The sequence below is a fragment of the Bactrocera latifrons genome, unplaced genomic scaffold (genome assembly GCF_001853355.1).
Source record: "Bactrocera latifrons isolate USDA-ARS-PBARC rearing strain unplaced genomic scaffold, ASM185335v1 scaffold_53, whole genome shotgun sequence".
NCBI lineage: Eukaryota > Metazoa > Arthropoda > Insecta > Diptera > Tephritidae > Bactrocera > Bactrocera latifrons.
In genome coordinates this window covers 420325-426324 of record NW_017537190.1, presented here as the reverse complement: position 1 = coordinate 426324, position 6000 = coordinate 420325, and positions in this window count along the sequence as shown.

The window sequence follows — 6000 nt, the reverse complement described above, 5'->3', positions numbered from 1 at the left end:
TTCAAAATGGCAGACAAGAGTTCTTTTTGGTTTTGTGACTTGCTAACTATCAGGTCTCAAATTTGAGGCAATATTTTGAGATTAAAGCTAGAGACTGTTTAGTGAATAGTAACTAGTCACAAATTGAGATTTTACCACAGAATGGCTCAAATAGAGACTAGAGACTGGTTACAGAATCCCAGTATTAGTTACGTTTTTCATATGATGCAAGAAAATAAAATCTCATTCTAATCTACTTTATTAATCGGTGATTAATTTTGAAAAATTTTCTATTTTCTTGACTCCGCAGCCGATCGCCACAGCACCTCGAAAAAGGTGTCTGAGGAAATCTCAAATCAAAATTTTAAATTTTGAAATAAAAAAAAAAATAAATAAAAATTCTTATAGATTTATTAAGCTAATAGTATTTTTTACATACGGAAATAAAGAGAAGTCTTTCGGCATTAAGCCAAGCCTGGTAGTTGCGACATGTCCAGTTTTTCAAAAAAAAAACAAAAAAAAAACAGAAATATTTTCGTGGAACTGCTTCGTTCATGAACAACTTTTAGTGGTGAATATTTTTAAGCACCCATACAGTCAGCTGCTCTTTGCTTTTGGGCTCATATGTGTAGATTCACCGTGGAGTGATCTATGACCTCAATTGGATTCATTCATAAACACTGACAGTTGATTCAAATTCAAACAAATTCCTCAATGCACTGCTGTTGAAATAATCCACGATGAGGTTGTGTGTTGCCAGATTACACACCAGGGTGGCCAAATCACTGTAGCATATAGCCGCCATAAAAACTGAACAATCGAGTTCTTGTATGAAAAGCTTGCTTATTTGATGAGATATCTTCACGAACTTCGGCAGAGATTATTGTCCAAGGCAACGCAGATTCTTGTAAGAAAAACTTTTTTAATTAGAGAGATAATCTCACAAAATTTCGGTAATGATTATTATTTAAGATATCGTTACAGTTTCCAAACAGAAAGATCTTTTTATACCCTTTTATGCTATACAAAAAGCCTCTGTGCAAAGGTATAGGGTATTGTAGCTTCGGTGCAACCGAAGGTAACATGTTTCTCTGTTTTAATATTTTTTTGATTTTTATTTCAATAACATTCTAGTTCTTAAGGGTTTACATAGGTTGGCGTTTATTAAACTCTGCAACACTTCTAGAATATTGTCCTCAATTTGCAAGTTGATCCGAGTAATAGTTTCGGAGACACAGCCTTGAGAACTTGTACGCTCGAGGCTAGCTAGACTAAGTGCGCTGTCTTTAAACATGTTTCGTTTTTCAAAACTGTGTTATTGTAGTCGGTTGGCAAGATTTCTTGAGAATATTGTTAAACCGATCTTCAGGAAATTCTACACAGGTCTGTGAGATACAGTTCTGGATGAAGGATTTTTTTCGATTAAAACTTTTTGAAAAAGAATGTCGCGAAACTTTAATTTTGTTGCAAAAATCTCTGTCAAAAAGCCAATTTTCGGCCTTTTTCTCCTTTGTCCAAGTTCTAAATTAAGGTTTTAACTAAAACACGTATATTTTCACTTTAGATGATCCTGTAAGGAGTTATGCTGTCAACGCGAGCGCGAAACCCATGCCACCCCTTAACGCTCACCAAGTTTTCATTTAATATTCTTTATTGTCATAGTAAAGACAATGACGACTTTCAGTTCAACCGAGACGATATTTCTTTAAGTAAACACTTTTTTATTCAGAGGAAAAAAAGTTAATAACTGAAAGGAATTTCATTTTCAACAATTTCCGAAAGTTTCTTCCAGCATTTGTTGCTTTGAGATAGCTTTTCAAGAGAATTTTGTTTGTTTATAAAAGCAATAAGTCACACTTTACACAAATTGTTTGAAAAAATTCACAATAACAAATTTTTTGTTGGTATTTTTGGTTGTTGTTATTTTTTTTTTTTTAATTCCGGTTTTAACTTTGCTTAAACATCACAACAAACAAAATATATGAAAACCTTCATAGTTGTATTTTAACACAATTCTCCGCTATCCTTTGGTCCATTGTTGAAAATTCGCCTGAAATGAAAAATTCTTATAATCTGGTTATGAAGAATAAAGTATTATAATCATTTTGCCCCTGTGTGTATGCTAAGCTATGCAAAATAACCACACCAGCGAGTCCTCTGTGTACGCGAAACTGCGCCGCCCAGCAGCTGTGCGCACGTCCTGTCACCACAGCGAGCACTTTGCGAATGTGTTTAACCGGCGAGCATTTTCCGCCATGGAGTCTAGTGCTGGTGGAAAGTCCGCCCACTTCAGTGGCGCTTATGTACTGCGCTCAATACATAAGTGCACACACACTTACAAACTCATTTCTGCATACACCTGCGCAGAGCAGCACTTCCATGTATATGTATGAGTAGGTGTGTGCGTACTCACTCTTTTCCATCGCATTTACCACAGCCCCGGTGCTGGCGTCCATTGGCACTCCGTGACATGCGCTGAATGTCGCAGAAATTTTTGCTGCCGCCTTTCCCCTCCTTACGCTCGCTTTTATGGCTGCACTGCTCACTGCGGTTGGCTGCTCGCGGCGGGGCTAGAAGCGCTATGTGCGTGTGTGTGTGCTGCTGCGTGGCGACTTTCGGCGCACACCCTGTATTTCGTGAAAGCTTTTTACGCGCCTACTGCAGCCTTCGATTCATAGACGTAGTAAAATCTTGCCGAATAATGCCGGATGCATTGAAATGTGGATGCGAAGCCATCGAAAATATAAAACTGTGCAATGCATTTTCTTGTGCGCTTTCTGCCTGGGTAAGGGTATGTGGGATTGTGTTGCGTTTTTGTCAGTGTGGTGAACTTCCAAGAATCTAATTTCCCGTCCGCTTGAAGGCTCTTATTTCGCTTCTCTGATTAGTGAATGGAAGGTTCTTATGAGTCGTTAATTCTTTATTAATGTTGAAGTTGTTGTAGTTATTTCATTTTTTTTTTTGGAATCTTTAATTGTAATTACAAAGGTTTTTTGTTGTAGAACAAAAACCATTATTTTTGTAACCAATAAGCACAGAAAGTCTAAATGGGGTAAAACATATAATTTTGCTTGGAAGGTTAGGTTAATAGTCCTAAACATTCAAAGAAAAGAGCAGGAAAAGTCTGTAATTCCTTCTATGGCTTAGAGGGTTGCAGTTTCATTCGCTTCAGTGACTCTTGGCTCATATTTTGTCGACTCGCTTTAAGGACTTTTACATCGCCGATTAAACTTATAGGTATAAGATAGTTTATTATCAAGTTTAGCCTCGACTTTGTTACCATGTCTGGGAAAAATTCGGTTTACGAGACGCCCTCAAGACAGCTCTCGATCAAAAAACCGCCATTTTAACTATATTACAGTATAATTAATGGGAGGAGGGACATTGACTAGAATTTAAAATGGATAAACGGGGGTGATGCGAAAACATAGTTATTCTCATCAAACATCATATTCACGAGGTACTTCCTGTTCATTACGAACGGGACTCTAAGGACAAAAGAAAAGTGATATAATCTTATAATCTGCGATGAGGATACTACTTCACCCCTGCCAGCCTACGGACAATACCGGCAGTCCCGGAACCAGGCCCAGATGCAGAAGGCCAATCACCTGTTCAACTGAAACCTCTTGATTTCAGAAACCAAAGTATACATATTCCATCTAAGCACTATGGTAATATAAATACAATATCTATAGAATGGAAATTAATCAAAACCATTATATAGTCCATTTAGAAGAAATATCCTTTTCGATGAAGCTTAGTTCTTTGTGTTATGGGATACAGTTCACAGTTGACTTTAAGAAATATAGAATTTTAGTTGTTCTACTTTTCTGCTGCACCTGGTCTTTTCAACGGAGTGGAGATTTTCTAATCTAATATTTCGTCTAATATTTTCAAAGCTGTACTATTGTCATCCATTCGGACAACATGACCTAGCCAGTGTAGCCGCTGTCTCTTAATTCGCTGAACTATGTCAATGTCGTCGTATATCTTGTACAGCTCACCGTTTCATCGACTGTGGCATTCGCCCTTGCCAATGCGCAAGGACCATAAAACTTCAGCAGAACCTCTTTCTAGAAAACTTCTTACGGCGACTCTGCGTCATATAACAGGATGGGAATAAAGAGGCACTTATAGGGTTTGGTCTTTGTTCGTCGAGAGAGGACTTTACTTCTCAATTGCCTATTTAGTCCAAAGTAGCACTTGTTGCAAGAGTTATAGACGAAATTTTCTATGACTTCGAAGTTATGACTGTTCACAGTAAAGTGGGAGTCGAATCGCGAGTGCGACGACTATTTGTTTGATGACAGGAGATATTTCGTCTTCCTCTCGTTCATTTGCTTCGCGTTTTTATCTAGTCAGGAGAAAGCAGAATTAACGGCGCGAATGATAGCAGTTGTACACTCTTATTTGTAGAAGAATGTACCTGCTCGCTTAAGCTCTGCAGCTCCCATTATTTTCTGCAGCGGTAGATTGAAGAAGTCGCAAGTTAGGGAGTACTTTCAAAGGGGTTTTTTCCAAGATTTGACGTATGGTGAATATCTGGTTTGTTGTTGATTTTCCAAGTCTAACCCCATACTGTTAAGGTCCATTCAGTTTGTTGACGACGTGCTTTAATCTTTCACACAGGTCGCTCGATAGAACCTTATATGCCATGTTGAGAAGGCTTATCCCATGGTAGTTGGCACAGATTGTGGGGTTTCACTTTTTTTGGATTGGGCAGACTACACTTACATTACAATCGTTAGGGGAATCAACCTTCTATTAGTTGCCGCATCTTTACGTGCAATTTTCTTCACACTGCGTCTCGTTTCCCTCTTCAGCTTTCGGTATCTATCCCATTCCGAATTCAAAATTCTCTTACTTCAAAAAAACATCGGAGAATCATTGAACCATATACATACATATATGAAATTGAAATACTCATTTATATGAAAACATTTAGTTAACCAGCGGTTTGTGTTTGCTTGATGAAACAAATGAAACTGCAACACAAAGCAAAAACATCGGCAAAATCTTCATCAACTTCATCAATGCAGTTGAAACTTTTGGGGTTCCATTTATCTTTTTGTGGTGATGGCGCTCTCATGTTTGGCTTTTTGATAGTTTTCTGGCTAAAGCTATGGCTTATACACGTATACACATACACATATACATGTGTACATACATACGTACAATCCCAAAAAGATGCCAACACAATATACCGCAGGCTAATGTACTTAGCGCTTAAAACTTACCGCGCTTCATAAATAACGGAGAACAAAAACAATTTAAAGTGATTTTATTTATAACTGGAATAAAGCTAGCCGTAACTCTTTGGCGCACCACAAAAACGAAGGTGCAAACGAATATGAAATGTACAATGAGTTAAACCACACATTTAGAAGGTAAATACAAAAATGTGCTAAAAAAAGATGAAAGCTTAAAAACGAAAATTAATTTAAAACACATGGCATCAAGGGTGTGAGTGTACTTTTAGTTAGTCCCTATGCATAAGTAGTTACACACATACATACATATGTACATTTTCAAATTCATTTGTACGTGTTAGTTGGGAACCCAGGTGGGTCATCACTTTTATGCTCATGCCATTTGTACAATCAGAGATATTTAATATACAGTTATGTTCGCATAAACATGTGTGGAATACGACATGTGAGTATGTGTGGTGCATATAGGTATATATAAATATAACTGTTAATACGTCTGCTCCTTCGTTGGCTACTGCTCATTTATGATTTGTTGCTTTGACGTTCCCTTTACTACCGCAACATATTGCATAGAGTAAAATAGTTTTGTTATTGTTTGTAGCACTTTACAAAACTCGATATTCGAAAATATAGAGTTATGCCATCTGATCAAATTTGATCAAGACTGCCAAAGAAACACACATCTTCAAGACTGATAAAAGCATGCCAACCAATTTCCTTATCTACTTGTTACAAGACTCGGCTGCGATGGCCTCATATCAGTGCTTTCAGTATTTTTTTGTTTTGGTTAGATTATTGGACAACTTCG